The following is a 21,682-nucleotide window of genomic DNA, read 5'->3' as shown; positions in this document are numbered from 1 at the left end:
CGTTGTATGATGGTGTTGAAATTTTGAATTCTTTGGGGACTTGGAGTGGCTACTCCTTTTGTTGTGTCTATTATGGCTCCTAGGTATTGTTGTACCTTGCACGGCAGAATGTTGGATTTCGTGAAGTTGACGGTGAACCCTAGTTTGAAGAGGGTTTGTATGATATGATTTGTGTGATTTGAGCACTCTATTAACGAATGGGCCTTGATTAGCCAGTCGTCTAGATATGGGAACACATGTATTTGCTGCCTTCTGATGTGTGCAGCGACTACCGCTAGACATTTGGTAAAGATTCTTGGTGCGGTTGTTAATCCGAAAGGCAGTACCTTGAATTGGTAATGTATTCCTTTGAATACAAACCTTAGGTATTTCCTGTGCGATGGGTGTATTGGTATATGGAAATACGTGTCCTTGAGGTCTAAAGTTGTCATGTAGTCGTGTAGTTTTAGCAATGGTAATACTTCTTGTAGTGTGACCATGTGAAAGTGGTCTGATTTGATGAATGTGTTCACTATTCTGAGGTCTAGGATTGGTCTCAGCGTTTTGTCCTTCTTTGGTATCAGAAAGTACAGTGAGTAAACTCCTGTGTTTATTTGTGTGTTTGGCACTAATTCGATTGCATTCTTTTGCAATAGTGCCTGCACTTCTATCTCCAGGAGATTGGAATGATGTTTTGTCAAATTTTGTGCTTTTGGTGGTATGTTTGGAGGGAATTGTAGAAATTCTATGCAATAACCATGTTGGATAATTGCTAGAACCCAAGTGTCTGTAGTGATTTCCTCCCATGCTTTGTAATAATTACTTATTCTTCCCCCCCACTGGTGTTGTGTGGAGGGGGGTGAGTGACATGTGAGTCACTGCTTAGTAGTAGGGGTTTTGGGGCTTTGAAATTTTCCTCTATTCCTAGGGAATTGCCCTCCTCTATATTGTCCCCGAAAACCTCCTCTGTACTGTCCCTGGTAACTGGACGGTGTTGCCTGTGAGGTGCTGGCTTGTGTGCTCTGACCCCAAAACCCCCCTCTAAAGGGTGTTTTACGGAATGTGCTGTAATTCCCTCTGCTCTGCGGGGAGTAGAGTGCGCCCATGGCTTTAGCAGTGTCCGTGTCTTTTTTGAGTTTCTCAATCGCTGTGTCCACTTCTGGACCGAACAGTTCTTTTTCGTTAAAAGGCATATTGAGAACTGCTTGCTGAATCTCTGGTTTAAAACCAGACGTTCGGAGCCATGCATGCCTTCTGATAGTTACAGATGTATTAATTGTCCGTGCAGCTGTATCTGCAGCGTCCATGGAGGAGCGGATTTGGTTGTTGGAAATGGTCTGTCCCTCCTCAACCACTTGTTTTGCCCTATTTTGTAGGTCCTTGGGCAGATGGTCAATGAGATGTTGCATCTCATCCCAATGGGCTCTGTCATAGCGCGCAAGTAGTGCCTGGGAGTTAGCGATGCGCCACTGGTTTGCAGCTTGTGCTGCGACTCTTACCAGCTGCATCGAACTTGCGGCTTTCTTTATCTGGGGGTGGTGCATCTCCAGATGTGTGGGAGTTGGCCCTTTTCCTAGCTGCTCCTACAACGACAGAGTCTGGTGGCAGCTGTGTAGTGATGAAAGCCGGGTCTGTAGGAGGCGCCTTATACTTTTTTTCCACTCTTGGTGTGATTGCCCTACTTTTGACCGGCTCCTTAAAGATTTCTTTTGCGTGCCGGAGCATACCAGGGAGCATAGGCAGGCTTTGGTAGGAGCTGTGGGTGGAGGAGAGTGTGTTGAATAAAAAGTCATCCTCGACCTGCTCTAAGTGGAGGCTTACATTGTGAAATTGTGCTGCTCTAGCCACCACTTGAGAATATGCAGTGCTGTCCTCTGGTGGAGATGGCTTCGTAGGGTATGCCTCCGGACTGTTATCTGACACTGGGGCGTCGTATACGTCCCATGCGTCTTGATCTTGGTCACCCTGGCTCATGGTGGTGTGAGCTGGGGAATGTGATGGAGTTTGTGCTGGTGAGACGTTAATCACAGGTGAAGGAGAGGGTGGTGGGGTAACTTTTTTCACCACTTTTGTTTGTGGTGTTTGTTCAGTTTGGAACTCCAATCTTCTCTTTCTTCTAATAGGGGGAAGGGTGCTTATTTTTCCTGTCCCCTGCTGTATGAAAATACGCTTTTGCGTATGGTCTACATCAGTTGAGTGTAGCTCTTCCTCAAACCTATGCTTTTGCATTTGGGAGGTTAGCGAGTGCTCTTCTGTATAAGAGCCTGAAACTGGGTCGGTTGCAGTTTGTTTTGGCACCGAAACCCTGTCTGCATCTTTTTTCGGCTCCGAGGTGACTTTTTTCTTTTTCGGGGCCGAAACCTCTCGGCGTCTATCTTCTTCGGTGCCGCTGTCTCGGCGTCGAGCCGTGTCTACACCGGTATCTCGGTGTCGATGCTTGTCTCCAGCACTTTCTCGGTCCCGAGAAGGCTGCGTGCCGGTGTCTCGACCGGAGTCGGACGATCTCGGCACTGTTTGGGCCTTTTTCGGTGCCGACGGTCGGTCACCGAATTTATGGGTCGAGCCATGGCCTGGTGGCAGTGGCGTCCCCTGGGCCTTGTAAATCTTCTTCTGAGTGGTTTTCGACGTCTTACTCACGGTTTGTGTATCGTCGAATCCTTCGGAGTCCGATTCTTGGATCGAAAAGGTTCCCTCCTCTTCTTGTTCCTCGAACTCCCGGTGGGCTGTCGGCGCAGACGCCATCTGAAGTCTTCTGGCTCGACGGTCTCGGAGTGTTTTTCGGGACCGGAACGCACGACAGGCCTCGCAGGTGTCTTCACTGTGCTCAGGTGACAGGCACAGGTTGCAGACCAAGTGTTGGTCTGTATAGGGGTATTTATTGTGGCATTTGGGACAGAAACGGAACGGGGTCCGTTCCATCTGCGTTCTTCTGCACGCGGTCGGGCCGACCAGGCCCCGACGGGGGATCGAAAAAATTACCCCGAAGGGCACCGGAGCTCTTCGATCTTAGACGCGGTGTTGAATCTAACTTCGCCGATCCCGAACGCAACAATACCGACGAAAATCTTCCGAAATTAGCTATCTTTCCGTTCCGAAACTCGGAGCGACAGGAACACGTCCGAACCCGATGGTGGAAAAAAAACAATCGAAGATGGAGTCGACGCCCATGCGCAATGGAGACAAAAGGAGGAGTCACTCGGTCCCGTGACTCGAAAGACTTCTTCGAAGAAAAACAACTTGTAACACTCCGGCCCAACACCAGATGGCGAGCTATGCAAAACATGCGTATCTACAGCGACAGATGCCATCGAACATATATTTTTCTATAACAAAACCTATTGGCTGGATTTGTCTCAGTGTGTGTTCCTCATTTATTGCCTGTGTGTATGTACAACAAATGCTTAACACTACTCCTTGGATAAGCCTACTGCTCGACCACACTACCACAAAATAGAGCATTAGTATTATCTCTTTTTGCCACTATCTTACCTCTAAGGGGAACCCTTGGACTCTGTGCATACTATTCCTTACTTTGAAATAGTGCATACAGAGCCAACTTCCTACAGGAACTTCCCTCTACTCTTTTGGAATTGGCCCCCTCTATATTGTCCCCGAAAACTTCCCCGCTGATATTGGCTCTGATAAGTGGGCCTTGTTTGTGAGGTTGAGGGTTCTGTGCTTTGTCCTCGAAACCCCCCTCGAAACTGTGTTTTACGAAATGTGCCTCTGCTCTGTGGGGAGTAGAGTGCGCCCATGGCTTTGGCCGTATCAGTGTCCTTTTTAAGTTTTTCGATAGCAGTGTCCACCTCCGGCCCAAACAATTGCTGTCCGTTAAAGGGCATATGGAGCACAGCTTGTTGTATTTCCGGCTTGAATCCTGATGTACGCAGCCATGCGTGTCTCCTTATGGTCACTGCTGTATTTACTGTTCTAGAAGCTGTATCTGCTGCATCCATTGCCGAGCGTATCCGATTGTTCGAGATACTCTGTCCTTCCTCCACCACCTGTTGTGCCCTTTTTTGGAACTCTTTGGGTAAGTGTTCAATGAAATGTTGCATTTCGTCCCAATGAGCCCTATCATATCTCGCCAGCAATGCCTGTGAGTTGGCAAGGCGCCATTGGTTGGCCACTTGTGCTGCAACCCTTTTCCCCGCAGCGTCGAACTTGCGACTCTCCTTGTCTGGAGGTGGTGCGTCTCCCAAGGTGTGTGAGTTCGCTCTCTTGCGAGCTGCCCCTACTACCACAGATTCTGGTGTTAATTGCTGCGTGATGTATACAGGGTCTGTCGGCGGTGGCTTGTATTTCTTCTCCACCCTTGGAGTTATGGCCCTGCCCTTCACAGGCTCCTGAAACACCTGTTTGGAGTGTTTTAGCATTCCAGGTAGCATAGGGAGACTTTGGTATTGGCTATGTGTGGAGGATAGTGTGTTAAATAAAAAGTCATCCTCAATAGGCTCTGCATGCAGGGTGACATTATGAAACGCCGCTGCTCTTGACACCACCTGTGTGTAGGCTGTACTGTCCTCAGGTGGCGACGGTCTCGCTGGATAACAGTCTGGGCTGTTATCTGATACTGGCGCATCATAAAGATCCCATGCGTCGGGATCATCCCGACTCATTCCAGTATGAGTTGGGGACTGCATCAGTGGTGGAGTGGTTACCGGTGATGTGTGCGTTGAGCGTGGTGGAGATGGTGGCGGTGTTACTTGTCTTGCCACCTTTGCCTGTGGCTGCTTGTCTTTTTCTTGAAAGGCAAGTCTTCTTTTCATCCTAATTGGGGGAAGAGTACTTATCTTCCCTGTGTCCTTTTGGATGTGTAGCCTTCTCTGAGTGTAGTCTGGCTCCATCGACTCTAGTTCTTGTCCGAACCTATGTCCTTGCATTTGTGAGGACAATCCCTGTTCCTCAGTGTAGGAACTTTTTTTCGGTTCAGAGGCCGGATGTTTCGGAATGGAAACTTTTTCGGCAGTCTTTTTCGGCTCCGACAACACTTTTTAAAAATTTTTTCGCTGTTCCGGTCTCTCGGTGTCGACTCGTTTCGGTGCCGCCCTCTCGGTGCCGAACTTGCTCTGACCCACTGTCTCGGGGTCGAGTCTGCTCTGTGCCGGTATCTCGACCGGAGTCGGATGTCTTCGACACATGCGTGCCCTTTTTCGGTGATGATCGGTCACCTATTTTTCGGGTTAAGCCATGGCCTGCTGGCGGTGGCGTCCCCTGGGCTTTAGTGGTCTTTCCGTGAGTTTTGTGTGTCGATGTCTTACTCACGGTTTTTGGCGTCTGTTCGGGATCGACCTCGTCCGAGTCCAAATCCTAGATGGAGAAGGTTTCTTCTTCCTCCTCCAAGTGTTTTTGTCCTGTCGGCGCCGACGCCATCTGTAGTCTTCTTGCTCTTCGGTCTCTTAAAGTCTTCCTCGACCGAAACGCTCGACAGGCTTCACAAGCACAAGTTACAGACCAGATGCTGATCTGTATAAGGATACTTGTTGTGGCATTTGGGGCAGAAGCGGAATGGGGTCCGTTCCATTAGCCTTTTAGAGACACGTGGTCGGGCCGACCAGGCCCCAACGGGGGATCGAAAACCCCGAAGGGCCACCGTAGCTCTTCAAAATTTGGTGTCGATCTGTTGTAACTAACCCGAAACCGAACGCAAACAATACAGTCGAATTTTCCGAGATTCTAACTATCTTTCCGAACCGAAACGCGGAGCGAAAAGGAACACGTCCGAACCCGATGGCGGAAAGAAAACAATCTAAGATGGAGTCGACGCCCATGCGCAATGGAGCCGAAAGGGGAGGAGTCCCTCGATCTTGTGACTCTAAAAGACTTCTTCGAAGAAAAACAACTTGTAACACTCCGAGCGCAACACTAGATGGCGGGGTGTGCAAAGCATGTGTATCTGCAGCTACACATGCCATCGAACATATATATATACATATATATATACATATACATATATATATATATATATATATATATATATATATATATATATATATATATATATATATATATATATATATTGAAAATGTCACTTACCCAGTGTACATCTGTTCGTGGCATTAGTCGCTGCAGATTCACATGTTTCGCACAGTCCGCTGCCTGGTGTTGGGCTCGGAGTATTACAAGTTGTTTTTCTTCAAAGAAGTCTTTTTTGGTCACGGGACCGAAGGACTCCTCCCTCTTCGGCTCCATTGCGCATGGGCGTCGACTCCATCTTAGATTGTTTTCCCCGCAGAGGGTGAGGATGGCGTTGTTTGCTATAAATAGTGCCCATGCAATGGAGTGAATACGTATGTACATAAAAAGTTTATAATAATTATTTACAAATGTACAAATGTTTAAGATTTAAGATGTACTTCTAAACGGCTACAGGCTTCCCGGGGAGGCGGGAGGGCACATGTGAATCTGCAGCGACTAATGCCACGAACAGATGTACACTGGGTAAGTGACATTTTCAGTTCGATGGCATATGTTGCTGCAGATACACATGTTTCGCATAGACTATAAAGCAGTTACCTCCCCTAAAAGCTGTGGTTTAGCCTGTAGGAGTTGAAGTAGTTTGGAATAATGTTCTTAGTACAGCTTGGCCCACTGTAGCTTGTTGTGCATTTAGTACGTCTACACAGTAGTGTTTAGTAAATGTATGAGGCGTAGACCAGGTTGCAGCCTTACATATTTCGCTCATAGGAATGTTTCCTAGAAAGGCCATTGTAGCACCTTTCTTTCTGGTCCAGTGTGCCTTTGGTGTAATAGGCAATTCTCTTTTGGCTTTAAGATAGCATGTTTGAATACATCTGACTATCCATCTAGCAATGCCTTGTTTAGAGATTGGATTTCCTATGTGTGGTTTTTGAAAAGCTATGAACAGTTGTTTTGTTTTCCTGATTAGCTTTGTTCTGTCAATGTAGTACATTAGTGCTCTTTTGATGTCTAATGTATGTAGTGCCCTTTCAGCCACGGAATCTGGTTGTGGGAAGAACACTGGCAATTCTACTGTTTGATTTAAATGGAATGGTGAGATTACTTTTGGTAGAAATTTTGGATTTGTTTTTAGAACTATTTTATTTTTGTGTATTTGAATAAATGGTTCTTGTATGGTAAATGCCTGTATTTCACTTACTCTTCTGAGGGATGTGATTGCAATGAGAAATGCGACTTTCCAGGTTAGATATTGCATTTCACAGGAATGCATGGGTTCGAAAGGTGGACCCATGAGTCTTGTTAAGACGATGTTAAGGTTCCATGAAGGAACTGGTGGTGTTCTTGGTGGTATAATTCTTTTTAGCCCTTCCATGAATGCTTTAATAACTGGTATTCTAAATAGAGACGATGAATGAGTAGTTTGTAGGTAAGCAGATATTGCTGCGAGGTGTATTTTTATAGATGAAAAAGCGAGATTCGCTTTTTGCAAATGTAGTAAGTATCCCACTATGTCCTTTGTAGAGGCATGCAATGGTTGGATTTGATTGGTATGGCAGTAGCAAACAAATCTTTTCCACTTAGATGCATAGCAGTGTCTAGTGGAAGCTTTTCTAGCTTGTTTTATGACCTCCATACATTCTTGTGTGAGGTCTAAGTGTCCGAATTCTACGATTTCAGGAGCCAAATTGCCAGATTCAATGATGCTGGGTTTGGATGCCTGATCTGTTGTTTGTGTTGTGTTAACAGATCTGGTCTGTTGGGTAGTTTGACATGCGGTACTAGTGAAAGGTCTAGTAGAGTTGTATACCAAGGTTGTCTTGCCCATGTGGGTGCTATCAGTATGAGTTTGAGTTGGTTTTGACTCAACTTGTTTACTAGATATGGAAGGAGAGGGAGAGGGGGAAAAGCGTATGCAAATATCCCTGACCAACTCATCCATAGAGCATTGCCTTGTGATTCGCGGTGTGGGTACCTGGATGCGAAGTTTTGGCATTTTGCGTTTTCTTTTGTTGCGAACAAATCTATCTGGGGTGTTCCCCAAATTTGAAAGTACTTGTTCAGAACTTGGGGGTGAATTTCCCATTCGTGGACTTGTTGGTGGTCTCGCGAAAGGTTGTCTGCTAGTTGGTTTTGGATCCCTGGAATAAATTGTGCTATTAGGCGAATGTTGTTGTGAGTCGCCCACTGCCATATTTTTTGTGTTAGGAGACACAATTGTGTTGAGTGTGTTCCTCCTTGTTTGTTTAAATAATACATTGTTGTCATGTTGTCTGTTTTGACAAGAATGTATTTGTGTGTTATTATGGGTTGAAAGGCTTTTAACGCTAGAAATACTGCTAACAGTTCTAGGTAATTGATATGAAATTTTGTTTGGTGTACATCCCATTGTCCTTGAATGCTGTGGTGATTGAGGTGTGCTCCCCACCCTGTCATGGAAGCATCTGTTGTTATAACGTATTGAGGCACTGGGTCCTGAAATGTCCGCCCTTTGTTTAAATTGTTGCTGTTCTGTTTGGCGGTCTACCAACACCAGATCTTGAAGTTGACCCTGTGCCTGTGACCATTGTGATGCTAGGCACTGTTGTAAGGGTCGCATGTGTAGTCTTGCGTTTGGGACAATGGCTATGCATGATATCATGCCTAGAAGTTTTAGCACAAATTTTGCTTGTATCTTTTGGTTTGGAAACATAGCACTTATTACCTTGTGGAATGCTTGCACTCTTTGTGGACTTGGAGTGGCAATTCCTTTTGATGTGTTGATGGTTGCCCCTAGATATTGTTGTGTCTGACACGGTTCGAGGTGTGACTTTGTATAGTTGATGGAGAAACCCAGTTTGTGAAGGGTTTGTATGACATATGTGGTGTTGTTTGTGCACTTTCTTACTGTGTTGGTCTTGATTAGCCAATCGTCTAGGTTGGGAAACACATGTATCTGTTGTCTCCTGATATGTGCTGCTACTACTGCTAGACATTTTGTGAATACTCTTGGTGCAGTTGTTATTCCGAATGGCAACACCTTGAATTGGTAATGTATTCCTTTGAATACGAACCTTAGGTACTTTCTGTGAGAAGGGTGTATCGGTATATGAAAGTACGCATCTTTTAGGTCTAATGTGGTCATGTAATCTTGCTGTTTGAGCAGTGGAATGATGTCTTGTAGTGTGACCATGTGAAAGTGGTCTGATATGATGTAGGTATTTAGTGTCCTGAGATCTAATATTGGTCTTAATGTTTTGTCTTTTTTTGGAATTAGAAAGTACAGGGAGTAAACTCCTGTGTTTTTTTGTTGTACTGGTACTAACTCTATTGCATCCTTTTGCAGTAGTGCTTGAACTTCTAGTCCTAAAAGTTCTAAATGTTGTGGTGACATTTTGCGTGTTTTTGGAGGGATGTTTGGTGGGAATTTGTGGAATTCTATGCAATAGCCATGTTGGATTATTGCTAATACCCAATTGTCTGTTGTAATCTGCTGCCAAGATTGGTAGAATTGGCTTAGTCTTCCCCCCACTGGTGTTGAGTGAAGGGGTTGTGTGACTTGAAAGTCACTGTTTAGGTGGAGGTGTTTTTGGAGTCTGGAATCTTCCCCTACTCCTTGGGAATTGACCCCCTCTATATCCCCTGAAACCTCCTCTTTGGAATGAACCCTGATATGGTGTGGTTCTCGTTTGTTGGCTGGTGGTGTCTGTGGGTTGGCCACGAAACCCCCCTCTAAATGGAGTTTTTCTAAAAGAGCCTCTGCTCTGCGGGGAGTAGAGTGCGCCCATGGCTTAGGCCGTGTCTGTGTCCTTTTTAAGTTTTTCAATGGCTGTGTCCACTTCAGGGCCAAAAAGTTGTTTCTCGTTGAAGGGCATATTAAGGACAGCCTGCTGGATTTCCGGTTTGAAGCCTGAAGTGCGGAGCCAAGCGTGTCTCCTTATGGTGACAGCAGTGTTGACTGTTCTCGCTGCAGTATCGGCTGCGTCCATTGAAGAGCGGATTTGATTGTTTGAGATCGTTTGTCCCTCTTCAACTATTTGCTGCGCCCTTTTTTGGTATTCCTGTGGAAGATGGTCTATGAGAAGTTGCATCTCATCCCAGTGTGCGCGGTCATATCGGGCCAGCAGCGCTTGAGAATTTGCGATGCGCCACTGGTTGGCTGCCTGTGATGCTACTCTTTTTCCTGCCGCATCAAATTTTCTGCTTTCTTTGTCCGGAGGTGGGGCGTCGCCAGATGTATGGGAATTTGCTCTTTTGCGAGCTGCCCCATCTACTACGGAGTCAGGTGGTAACTGCGAAGTAATAAACACTGGGTCTGTGGGTGGTGGTTTGTATTTCTTATCCACCCTTGGGGTGATGGGTCTTGATTTTACGGGCTTTTAAAAAATTTGTTGTGCGTGCCGTAACATCCCTGGTAGCATTGGGAGACATTGATATTGGCTATGTGTAGCCGACAGGGTGTTAAATAAAAAATCATCCTCTATAGGATCGGAATGCAGTTGGACATTGTGGAATTCTGCTGCCCTAGCCACCAGTTGCGAGTATGAGGTACTGTCCTCTGGCGGTGACGGCTTTGTGGGGTATGAATCAGGATCATTGTCCGGCACTGGGGTGTCATATAGGTCCCAAGCGTCTTGATCCCGATTATCTTGACTTATGGTAGTTTGCGCTGGTGAGTGCATTTGTGGCGGTGTTTGTGCCGGTGATGCCTGTTGTGATGGAGAGGGCGGAGGCGTGACTTTTTTAACCACTTTGGCTTGTGGTTGTGCGTCATCCTTGAGAAGTCCGATCCTTCTTTTTCTCATTATTGGGGGAAGGGTTGATATCTTCCCTGTGTCTTGCTGGATGTACAGTCTCTTTTGTGTGTAGTCTGATTCTACACTTTGGAGCTCTTGTCCAAATCTGTGCATCTGGCCACTTATTCCTTGTTCCTCTGTGTAGGATGGAGGTGTGGAACTTTTCGGCGCCGAGAGAGAATCTTTTTTCGGCTTCGGCACCGACAGAATTTTTGTGGCTTTCGGCAGGGTGTCTCGGTGCCGATGTTTTTCGGTGCCGGCATCTTGTTTTTGTCTCTCGGAGCCGCTATCTCGGCTCCGAGGTTGCTCCATGGCGGTCCCTCGACCGGAGTAGGGTGTCTTCACTATAGGCGTGCCCTTTTTCGGCGCCTTCGACGGCTCGCCGGTTTTATGGGTCGAGCCATGGCCTGTTGGCAGTGGCGTCCCCTGGGCTTTTGTCTTCTCGATGGTTTTAATTTTCGACGTCTTACTCACTGTTTGTTGCTGTTGTTCGACGTCGGAGTCTCCGGATTCTGATTCCGGAACCGAGAATGTTTCCTCTTCGTCGTCGAAACGTTGTTTTGTCGGCGTGGACGCCATTTGTAGACGCCTGGCTCTTCGGTCCCGGAGTGTTTTTCTGGACCGGAAGGCTCGACAGGCCTCACAGGTATCCTCCTTGTGCTCGGGGGACAAGCACAAGTTACAGACCAAGTGCTGATCTGTATAAGGATACTTACTGTGACATTTTGGGCAGAAACGAAACGGGGTCCGTTCCATCGGCTTCGATGTCGCAAGCGGTCGGGCCGACCAGGCCCCGACGGGGATCGAAGCTACCCCAAAGTCTTCCGATGATCGGTGTCGATGTACCTAACTATCCTGATACCGAACGGAACAATACCGACGCTTTCTTCCGAGATTCTGACTAACTTTCCGAACCGAAACACGGAGCGAAAAGGAATACGTCCGAACCCGACAGCGGAAAAAAACAATCTAAGATGGAGTCGACGCCCATGCGCAATGGAGCCGAAGAGGGAGGAGTCCTTCGGTCCCGTGACCATATAGGCATTGGGTGTCGGCTATACAGGCCGGCGCACATCACATGGAACAAAGTTGATATGAAGCCGCTGGCATGCATGTCTACTGCTAAAGATTTTCCAGATCCAGTTGGACGCCTGCGGGAGCATTCAAAAGATGAGGAATCTGCTTTAGAATCCTGAGTGTCTGTCTAAATTGAATCCTTTTCTTCACGAGGATTGCCACACTGCTGAAGTAGTAATTATACAATAAAAAAAAAAATTATAAAATAAAAAAAAAATAGCAATGGGTTCCCTAAAACCTGACAAACGCTCTTTCAGATGCAGAGGATGAACGAGTCTTATGAAGGAAAGCAACATCTATTTAGTGTTTATTAAAGCATGTTAGGGCTTTTCTAGCTTTTTTGGGGATAGTAAGCCCTATAATATTCTCGCTGAGTAATTTTACCGCACTTAAATTATAATTACACAACTCCAAGACAAGGATGGGTCTACATTACAAGGCCAGACATCACCAAGTATAGGAGCTCCTGGCCCTCACGGACCAGCACTGGCAGCTAATGCAACATATGCGAGGAATCTCTTCTGCTGTCCATGGACCACATTGAGTAATGCATTCAGGTAACCAAAAAGCCCACCATTGCATCACCCTGAACCAACAGTGAAAACCTCAAGTGCCAGACGTCATCCCTTGCATTACTTCACATTAACCTGAGCATACAAATAAGAGAACCTCAAACTCTTCAATACCCAATGGCACGTAGAGATGGTCTCTCTCACCTGGGGTGCCTTGAGGCCTCAGCCAGTGACATTACATTCACCCACTTCCGCTCCCGACCTGGTCAGAAATCAGTGCTTTACCAGCACAAAGTTTCTGCCAGTGTCCATAACCCTGGAATCTGCATTGCTGTACAAGGTATACCCAAGTGTGTACACTGTGATACTGTAATGAAGCAGGAACAAGACAGAGTAAAAAAAAAAAAAAAAAAAAAAAAAAAAAAAATCTTACCTATCTGATATTTCTAATATTAATCTACAAGAATCTAACTTTTTCAACAGGGTGCAGTTATTGTACCAGGAAATATAAAATATACTAGGGTATCAGAAGAGTGACTGTCATTGTCATCTAGTAGCTAGATGCAGCTTCTCTATGCAAAGTACATATGGTACACTGTGGGAGAGGAAGCAACTGCAGACTTGAGAAATTGTGAAGCTTGTTCCAGCTCAGTGAAGAACATCAGCTTGCCCTTGTATTTCACCTCCAAGTTTGCTGAATATAGCACTGCATTATCAAGATTCAATGTTTCCAGTTGTTTCTTTACTGGTAAGAAGGCGGGCCCACCCATCTCCTCTTGTAGTGATGTCCTGCTGCTGATGGAGCTTCTCTTACTGCTGAAGCTGGAGGCCACCCTTGGCCTGGTGTTTGTGAAGAGGACACTTCTCCTACCCTCCCCTCTTCCCCCCCCCCCCCCCCTCTCTGTGTCGAAGACATTCTGCCATCTTTCTCATCATCGTCTTCCCCACTGCTTTGGTTTTCAAACGCTGGCCCTATGGGCCTCCCCCCCAAGCTTTGAGAGCCATGATCAGACCATCCTTCATTCCTTCCTTGAACTACAAAGTTGATTTTCCTGCCCCTGCACAGTGCCCTTAACTCATCTATTGTGAGGATGGGCAGGTTTAGCTAGGTAGAGCTCCATGTTTTCTATGCTCAAGTGACTTCCAGAAACTTAAACATTTAGAAACTTTTCCACACTTTTGAAACTTTTTGATAGCTTTGTTGCAACTTCTTAAAAAGTAAACTCTTTGAAAACTGTGTCTGAGGACTTTAGAATTGAATTACTCGTTGGAAACCATAAAGACTACTTTGTAGGAGTCTTCTTGGGCAGATTCGTATTAGTTTCAACCTCTAAACACAAATTCTGGACCCCAGCGCTAGTCACCAATTTAAGGAAACAGGATGTAAAGTATGGTGCGGTCGGGTGGCCTTGCCGTGTAATGCACAACCAAACCCTTTAGGACCAGTCAGGATTCTTTTGTAGACCATAGCTCAACCCTGGGTAGCAGTGGCTCCGAGCAGTCACTTACACAAATGAACAAGTGTAAAGCATTTAAACAGCATGAAAACAACTGAAGAAAGAAACGTGACGCTCAAGAAATCAGACACCAATTTATACAAATAAATTATATTTTGTATTAAATTTATAGACACCAAAACAGAAAAGATCCTCCGAATGGTTACGGAGATATAGATTATACAACAGACGATAAATCAGGACTTAATTTAAATGCAAACAAGCACTGTCAGATTCAACAAACTTGACATACTTTTTTAGGAAAAACTTCAATGTATAAAGCAGCTACTGAGAGTTACTTTGGACGACTAGCCACAGCAGGGAGCCAGTCAAGGTGGCCAGCCCCATCTGAAGGAACAGTCACTCTGCCAACAAAAGCAGTCTTCAGTCCAGTTCTAGCTCCAGTGGTTCTTGAAATTGGCTTCTATTGAGCGTTTCTGATGCAAGGGATACTGGATGCTGAAGATGCTCTTCTTGTTATTGGCTTCTATGGAGTGTTTCTGATGCAAGAGATACTGGATGCTGAAGATGCTCTTGTTATTGGCTTCTATGGAGTGTTTCTGATGCAAGGGATACTGGATGCTGAAGATGCTCTTCTTGTTATTGGCTTCTATGGAGTGTTTCTGATGCAAGAGATACTGGATGCTGAAGATGCTCTTGTTATTGGCTTCTATTGAGCGTTTCTGATGCAAGGGATACTGGATGCTGAAGATGCTCTTGTTATTGGCTTCTACGGAGTGTTTCTGATGTAAGGGATACTGGATGCTGAAGATGCTCTTCTGGTTATTGGCTTCTATGGAGTGTTTCTGATGCAAGGGATACTGGATGCTGAAGATGCTCTTCTTGTTATTGGCTTCTATGGAGTGTTTCTGATGCAAGGGATACTGGATGCTGAAGATGCTCTTCTTGTTTTTGGCTTCTATGGAGTGTTTCTGATGCAAGGGATACTGAATGCTGAAGATGCTCTTTGACGCTGAAGATGCTGTGCAGTCGAGGGCATTCTGCCTGGGCTACTATGCCTTGGACCACGTCCAGGTGAGGTGTTCTGGCCACAGGAATCAACATCACTGAAAGTCCTCTCAGTAAGCAAAAGCCCAGGTGCCACTAGGCTACCACTTTGCTTGGCACTGCAGAATCAGCAGTTTCCTTCTTTTGGCGAGAACGCTTTATTTTGGGTGACCGAACTGCATATTGAGGAGACTCTAGGGTCCAGAAGACTCAAGTGCAACTTTAGTGCGTCAAGTCCTTGTCTATTAGGCTGCATGGGAGTGAGACGATCTAGTGACCTCTGCTATCAACTCGCCAGGCAGACTACTTCAGCTTTCGTGGCCATGTGCTGCGAACAGGAAGTCAGCCAACTGATCCTTGGATTCTCTACTTACAGCTGGGATTGGAGGACGACTTTGCCACGAGCAGAACATAGCAGGCACAGTCCCTTCCTTCGCTAGTCCAAAAAGCTGCAGGTGCAGTTCAATTTTGGTGCAACCTCACCTTTGCCAGTCCTAGGGCCAGCAGGGCAGTCCTTCAGTCCTCTTCCTTGGTCAAGCAAGATCTGCGATGTGGGTGCCAGGGGTGCCCCTTTTGTGCCTAGAAAGTGCTCTCGCAGGAGGTAGTGGTCACAAGCCAATGGGCTACTTTGTCTACTCCTGCCTGATCACAACCTTCTGTAAAGTGTGACATCTGGTTATCCCAAAGTGGTCTATTCTGCACATTCCTGAAGCCAGGACCCTCTCTTGTATGTGGAGCTCAGTACCCCCACCTCTAAGGAAATGCCTCCTTGGCATGGTTACCCCCTGACTTTTTGCCTTTGCTGATGCCAAGTTAGGATTTGAAAGTGTGCTGGGACCCTGCTAACCAGGCCCCAGCACCAGTGTTCTTTCCCTAACCTGTACCTTTGTCTCCACAATTGGCACAGCCCTGGCTCTCAGGTAAGTCCCTTGTAACTGGTACCCCTGGTACTAAGGGCCCTGATGCTTGCCAGTGCTGGTGGGGAGAAAATTACTAAGTGCCATGCCAACCTCACACTTCCTATGGCATAGATAAGTCACCTCTCTAGCAGGCCTTACAGCCCTAAGGCAGGGCGCACTATACCACAGGTGAGGGCATAAGTGCATGAGCACTATGCCCCTACAGTGTCTAAGCAAAACCTTAGACATTGTAAGTGCAGGGTAGCCATAAGAGTATACGGTCTGGGAGTCTGTCAAACACGAACTCCACAGCACCATAATGGCTGCACTGAAAACTGGGAAGTTTGGTATCAAACATCCCAGCACAATAAATGCACACTGATGCCAGTGTGCACTTTTTTGTAAAAATACACCCAGAGGGCATCTTAGAGATGCCCCCTGAAAACATACCCGACTTCCAGTGTGGGCGGACTAGTTTTTGCCAGCCTGCCACACACCAGACCTGTTGCTGGCCACATGGGGAGAGTGCCTTTGTCACTCTGTGGCCAGGAACAAAGCCTGCTTCTCACCCCCTTTGTTACAGCGCCACAGGGCATCCCAGCTACTGCCCCCACTTTTGGCAGCAAGGCTGGAGGAGATAATGAGGAAAACAAGGAGGAGTCACTCCCCAGTCAGGACAGCCCCTAAGGTGACTCTCAATTTTAGAAATTCTCCATCTTGCAGATGGAGGATTCCCCCAATAGGATTAGGGATGTGCCCCCCTCCCCACAGGGAGGAGGCACAAAGAGAGTGTAGCTACCCTCAGGGCCAGTAGTCATTGGCTACTGCCCTCCCAGACCTAAACACACCCCTAAATTGAGTATTTAGGGGCTCCCAGAACCGAGGAAGATAGATGCCTGCAACCTAAAGAAGGACTGCTGACCTGAAGCCCTGCAGTGAAGACTGAGACGACAACTGATTTGGCCCCAGCCCCACCGGCCTGTCTCCCTACTTCGAGGAAAACTGCAACAGCGACGCATCCAACAGTGTCCAGCAACCTCTGAAGCCTCAGAGGACTACCCTGCATCTAAAGGACCAAGATGCTCCCGAGAACAGCGGCCCTGTTCAAGAAACTGCAACTTTTTGAAACAAAGAAGCAACTTTTAAAGACCACACGTTTCCCGCCGGAAGCATGAGTCGGACGATCTCGGCACCGGTTCGGCCTTTTTCGGTGCCGATGGTCGGTCACCTACTTTATGGGTTGAGCCATGGCCTGTTGGCAGTGGCATCCCCTGGGCCTTGTTTGTTTTCTTGTGTGGTGCTTGCTTCGACGTCGAATTCGTCAGAGTCCGATTCATGAATGGAGAAGGCTTCCTCTTATTCTCCTTGTTCCTCGAACCCTCGTTGTCCTGTCGGCGTGGCCGCCATCTGTAATCTTCTGGCTCGCCGGTCACGGAGCGTTTTTCGGGACCGAAACGCACGACAGGCCTCACACGTCTCTTCCTTGTGCTCGGGCGACAGGCACAAGTTACAGACCAAATGTTGGTCTGTATATGGAAATTTATTGTGGCATTTAGGACAGAATCGGAACGGGGTCCGTTCCATCAGTGTCGATCTTACACGAGGTCGGGCCGACCAGGCCCCGACGGGGAATCGAAATTACCCCGAAGGGCTACCGGAGCTGTTCACGATTCGGTGTCGATTCTATTCTAACCCGATACCGAACGAAACAATACCGACGTAGTTTTCCGAAGTTATGACTATCTTTCCGTCCCAAAACCCGGAGCGAAAAGGAACACGTCCGAACCCGATGGCGGAAAAAAAACAATCTAACATGGAGTCGACGCCCATGTGCAATGGAACAAAGGAGGAGGAGTCCCTCGGTCTCGTGACTCGAAAAGACTTCTTCGAAGAAAAACAACTTGTAACACTCCGACCCAACACCAGACGGCGGACTATGCACAACATGTGAATCTGCAGCGACTAATGCCACGAACAGATGTACACTGGGTAAGTGACATTTTCATTTTCTATAACTAAACCTATTGGCTGGATTTGTCTCTGAGTGTGTGTTCCTCATTTATTGCCTGTGTGGATGTACAACAAATGCTTAACACTACTCCTTTGATAAGCCTACTGCTCGACCACACTACCACAAAATAGAGCATTAGTATTATCTCTTTTTGAGACTATCTTACCTCTAAGGGGAACCCTTGGACTCTGTGTATACTATTCCTTACTTTGAAAGAGTGCATACAGAGCCAACTTCCTACAGTTCCCCTTAGAGGTAAGATAGTGGCAAAAAGAGATAATTCTAATGCTCTATTTTGTGGTAGTGTGGTCGCGCAGTAGGCTTATCAGAGGGTAGTGTTAAGCATTTGTTGTACACAAATAGGCAATAAATGAGTAACACACACTCAGACTTACTCCAGGCCAATAGGTTTTTATATAGAAAAATATATTTTCTTAGTTTATTGTAAGAACCACAGGTTCAAGATTTACAAACAATACTTTAAATGAAAGGTATTTCACTCGGGTATTCTAGGAACTTTGAATTATCACAATAGCATGTGCAGTTTTGGCAAAAATGTCAATAAGCTATTTTAAAAGTGGACACAGTGCAAAAATCAACAGTTCCTGGGGGAGGTAAGTAATTGTTAAGTTCACAGGTAAGAAACACTTACAGGATTCAAAGTTGGGTCCAAGGTAGCCCACCGTTGGGGGTTCAAGGCAACCCCAAAGTTACCACACCAGCAGCTCAAGGCCGGTCAGGTGCAGAGGTCAAAGTGGTGCCCAAAACACATAGGCTTCAATGGAAATAGGGGTGCCCCGGTTCCAGTCTGCCAGCAGGTAAGTACCCGTGACTTTGGAGGGCAGACCAGGGGGGTTTTGTAGGGCACCGGGGGGGGGGGGGGGGACACACAAGATGGCACAGAAAGTACACCCTCCGCGGCACAGGGGCGGCCTGGTGCAGAGTGCAAGCAGGTGTCAGGTTTTCAATAGGAATCAATGGGGAGACCCAGGGGTCTCTTCAACGATGCAGGCAGGCACGGGGGGGGCTCCTCTGGGTAGCCAACTCCTGGGCTAGACAGAGGGTCGCCTGGGAGTCGCTCCTGCACTGGAGTTTGGTTCCTCCAGGTCCTGAGGGCTGCGGGTGCAGTGTGGTTTCCAGGCGTCGGGTTCCTTGAAGCAGGCAGTTGCGGTCAGGGGCAGCCTCTGGATTTCCCCTGCAGGTGTCGCTGTGGGGGCTCAGGAGGGTCAACTCTGGCTACTCACTGGCTTGCAGTCGCCGGGGAGTCCTCTTTGTAGTGTTAGTTTTCCGCAGGTCGAGCCGGGGGCGTTGGGTGCAGAGTGGAAAGTCTCATGCTTCCGGCGGGAAACGTGTGGTCTTTAAAAGTTGCTTCTTTGTTTCAAAAAGTTGCAGTTTCTTGAACAGGGCCGCTGTTCTCGGGAGCATCTTGGTCCTTTAGATGCAGGGTAGTCCTCTGCAGCTACACATGCCACCGAACATATCTTTTCTTAGTTTATTTTAAGAACCACAGGTTCAAATTCTACATGTAATATCTCATTTGAAAGGTATTGCAGGTAAGTACTTTAGGAACTTTGAATCATTACATTAGCATGTATACTTTTTACATAAAACACAATAAGCTGTTTTAAAAGTGGACACAGTGCAATTTTCACAGTTCCTGGGGGAGGTAAAGTATTGTTAGGTTTCACAGGTAAGTAAGTCACTTACAGGTTTCAGTTTTTGGTCCAAGGTAGCCCACCGTTGGGGGTTCAGAGCAACCCCAAAGTTACCACACCAGCAGCTCAGGGCCGGTCAGGTGCAGAGGTCAAAGAGGTGCCCAAAACACATAGGCTTCAATGGAGAGAAGGGGGTGCCCCGGTTCCAGTCTGCCAGCAGGTAAGTACCCGCGTCTTCGGAGGGCAGACCAGGGGGGTTTTGTAGGGCACCGAGGGGGACACAAGTCCACACAAAAAGTACACCCTCAGCAGCGCGGGGACGGCCGGGTGCAGTGTGCAAACACGCGTCGGGTTTTCAATGAGAGACCAAGAGATCTCTTCAGCGGTGCAGGCAGGCAAGGGGGGGGGGGCTCCTCGGGGTAGCCACCACCTGGGCAAGGGAGAGGGCCTCCTGGGGGTCACTCCTGCACAGGAGTTCCGTTCCTTTAGGTGCTGGGGGCTGCGGGTGCAGGGTCTTTTCCAGCCGTCGGGACTTTAGGTTCAGGCAGTCGCGGTCAGGGGGAGCCTCGGGATTCCCTCTGCAGGCGTCGCTGTGGGGGCTCAGGGGGGACAACTTTGGTTACTCACTGTCTCGGAGTCGCCGGAGGGTCCTCCCTGAGGTGTTGGTTCTCCACCAGTCGAGTCGGGGTCGCCGGGTGCAGTGTTGCAAGTCTCACGCTTCTTGCGGGGAGTTGCAGGGGTCTTTAAATCTGCTCCTTGAAACAAAGTTGCAGTTCTTTTGGAGCAGTGCCGCTGTCCTCGGGAGTTTCTGGTCTTTCTTGAAGCAGGGCAGTCCTCAGAGGATTCAGAGGTCGCTGGTCCCTTGGAAAGCGTCGCTGGAGCAGGGTTCTTTGGAAGGCAGGAGACAGGCCGGTAGGACTGGGGCCAAAGCAGTTGGTGTCTTCTGGTCTTCCTCTGCAGGGGTTTTTCAGCTCAGCAGTCTTCTTCTTCTTCTTCTTGTAGTTTCAGGAATCTAAATTCTTAGGTTCAGGGGAGCCCTTAAATACTAAATTTAAGGGCGTGTTTAGGTCTGGGGGGTTAGTAGCCAATGGCTACTAGCCCTGAGGGTGGGTACACTCTCTTTGTGCCTCCTCCCAAGGGGAGGGGGTCACATCCCTAATCCTATTGGGGAATCCTCCATCTGCAAGATGGAGGATTTCTAAAAGTTAGTCACTTCAGCTCAGGACACCTTAGGGGCTGTCCTGACTGGCCAGTGGCTCCTCCTTGTTTTTCTCATTATTTTCTCCGGCCTTGCCGCCAAAAGTGGGGGCCGTGGCCGGAGGGGGCGGGCAACTCCACTAGCTGGAGTGTCCTGCGGTGCTGGAACAAAGGGGTGAGCCTTTGAGGCTCACCGCCAGGTGTTACAGCTCCTGCCTGGGGGAGGTGTTAGCATCTCCACCCAGTGCAGGCTTTGTTACTGGCCTCAGAGTGACAAAGGCACTCTCCCCATGGGGCCAGCAACATGTCTCGGTTGTGGCAGGCTGCTGGAACCAGTCAGCCTACACAGATAGTCGGTTAAGGTTTCAGGGGGCACCTCTAAGGTGCCCTCTGGGGTGTATTTTACAATAAAATGTACACTGGCATCAGTGTGCATTTATTGTGCTGAGATGTTTGATACCAAACTTCCCAGTTTTCAGTGTAGCCATTATGGTGCTGTGGAGTCCGTGTTTGACAGACTCCCAGACCATATACTCTTATGGCTACCCTGCACTTACAATGTCTAAGGTTTGGCTTAGACACTGTAGGGGCACAGTACTCATGCACTGGTGCCCTCACCTATGGTATAGTGCACCCTGCCTTAGGGCTGTAAGGCCTACTAGAGGGGTGACTTATCTATACTGCATAGGCAGTGTGAGGTTGGCATGGCACCCTGAGGGGAGTGCCATGTCGACTTACTCGTTTTGTTCTCACCAGCACACACAAGCTGGTAAGCAGTGAGTCTGTGCTGAGTGAGGGGTCCCCAGGGTGGCATAAGATATGCTGCAGCCCTTAGAGACCTTCCCTGGCATCAGGGCCCTTGGTACCAGTTACAAGGGACTTACCTGAGTGCCAGGGTTGTGCCAATTGTGTAAACAAAAGTACAGGTTAGGGAAAGAACACTGGTGCGGGGGCCTGGTTAGCAGGCCTCAGCACACTTTCAATTCAAAACATAGCATCAGCAAAGGCAAAAAGTCAGGGGGTAACCATGCCAAGGAGGCATTTCCTTACAGGAACCCTTGGACTCTGTGCATGCTATTTATCACTTTGAAATAGTGCATACAGAGCCAACTTCCTACAACATCCAAGTAGTACATGCAGTGCAACATCTAGGA

At 47.7% G+C, this 21,682-nt stretch overlaps 1 protein-coding gene across 6 annotated transcripts in view; it reads right to left on the bottom strand.

Annotated features, from left to right (window-relative positions):
• PRRC2B (proline rich coiled-coil 2B) overlaps nucleotides 1-21,682 on the bottom strand; it is a 635,269-nt gene that overhangs the window by 500,813 nt on the left and 112,774 nt on the right. The window lies entirely within an intron of this gene.

The sequence above is a fragment of the Pleurodeles waltl genome, chromosome 6 (genome assembly GCF_031143425.1).
Source record: "Pleurodeles waltl isolate 20211129_DDA chromosome 6, aPleWal1.hap1.20221129, whole genome shotgun sequence".
NCBI lineage: Eukaryota > Metazoa > Chordata > Amphibia > Caudata > Salamandridae > Pleurodeles > Pleurodeles waltl.
The sequence above is the reverse complement of the archived record's forward strand: the minus strand, read 5'-3'. Positions and strand labels throughout refer to the sequence as shown.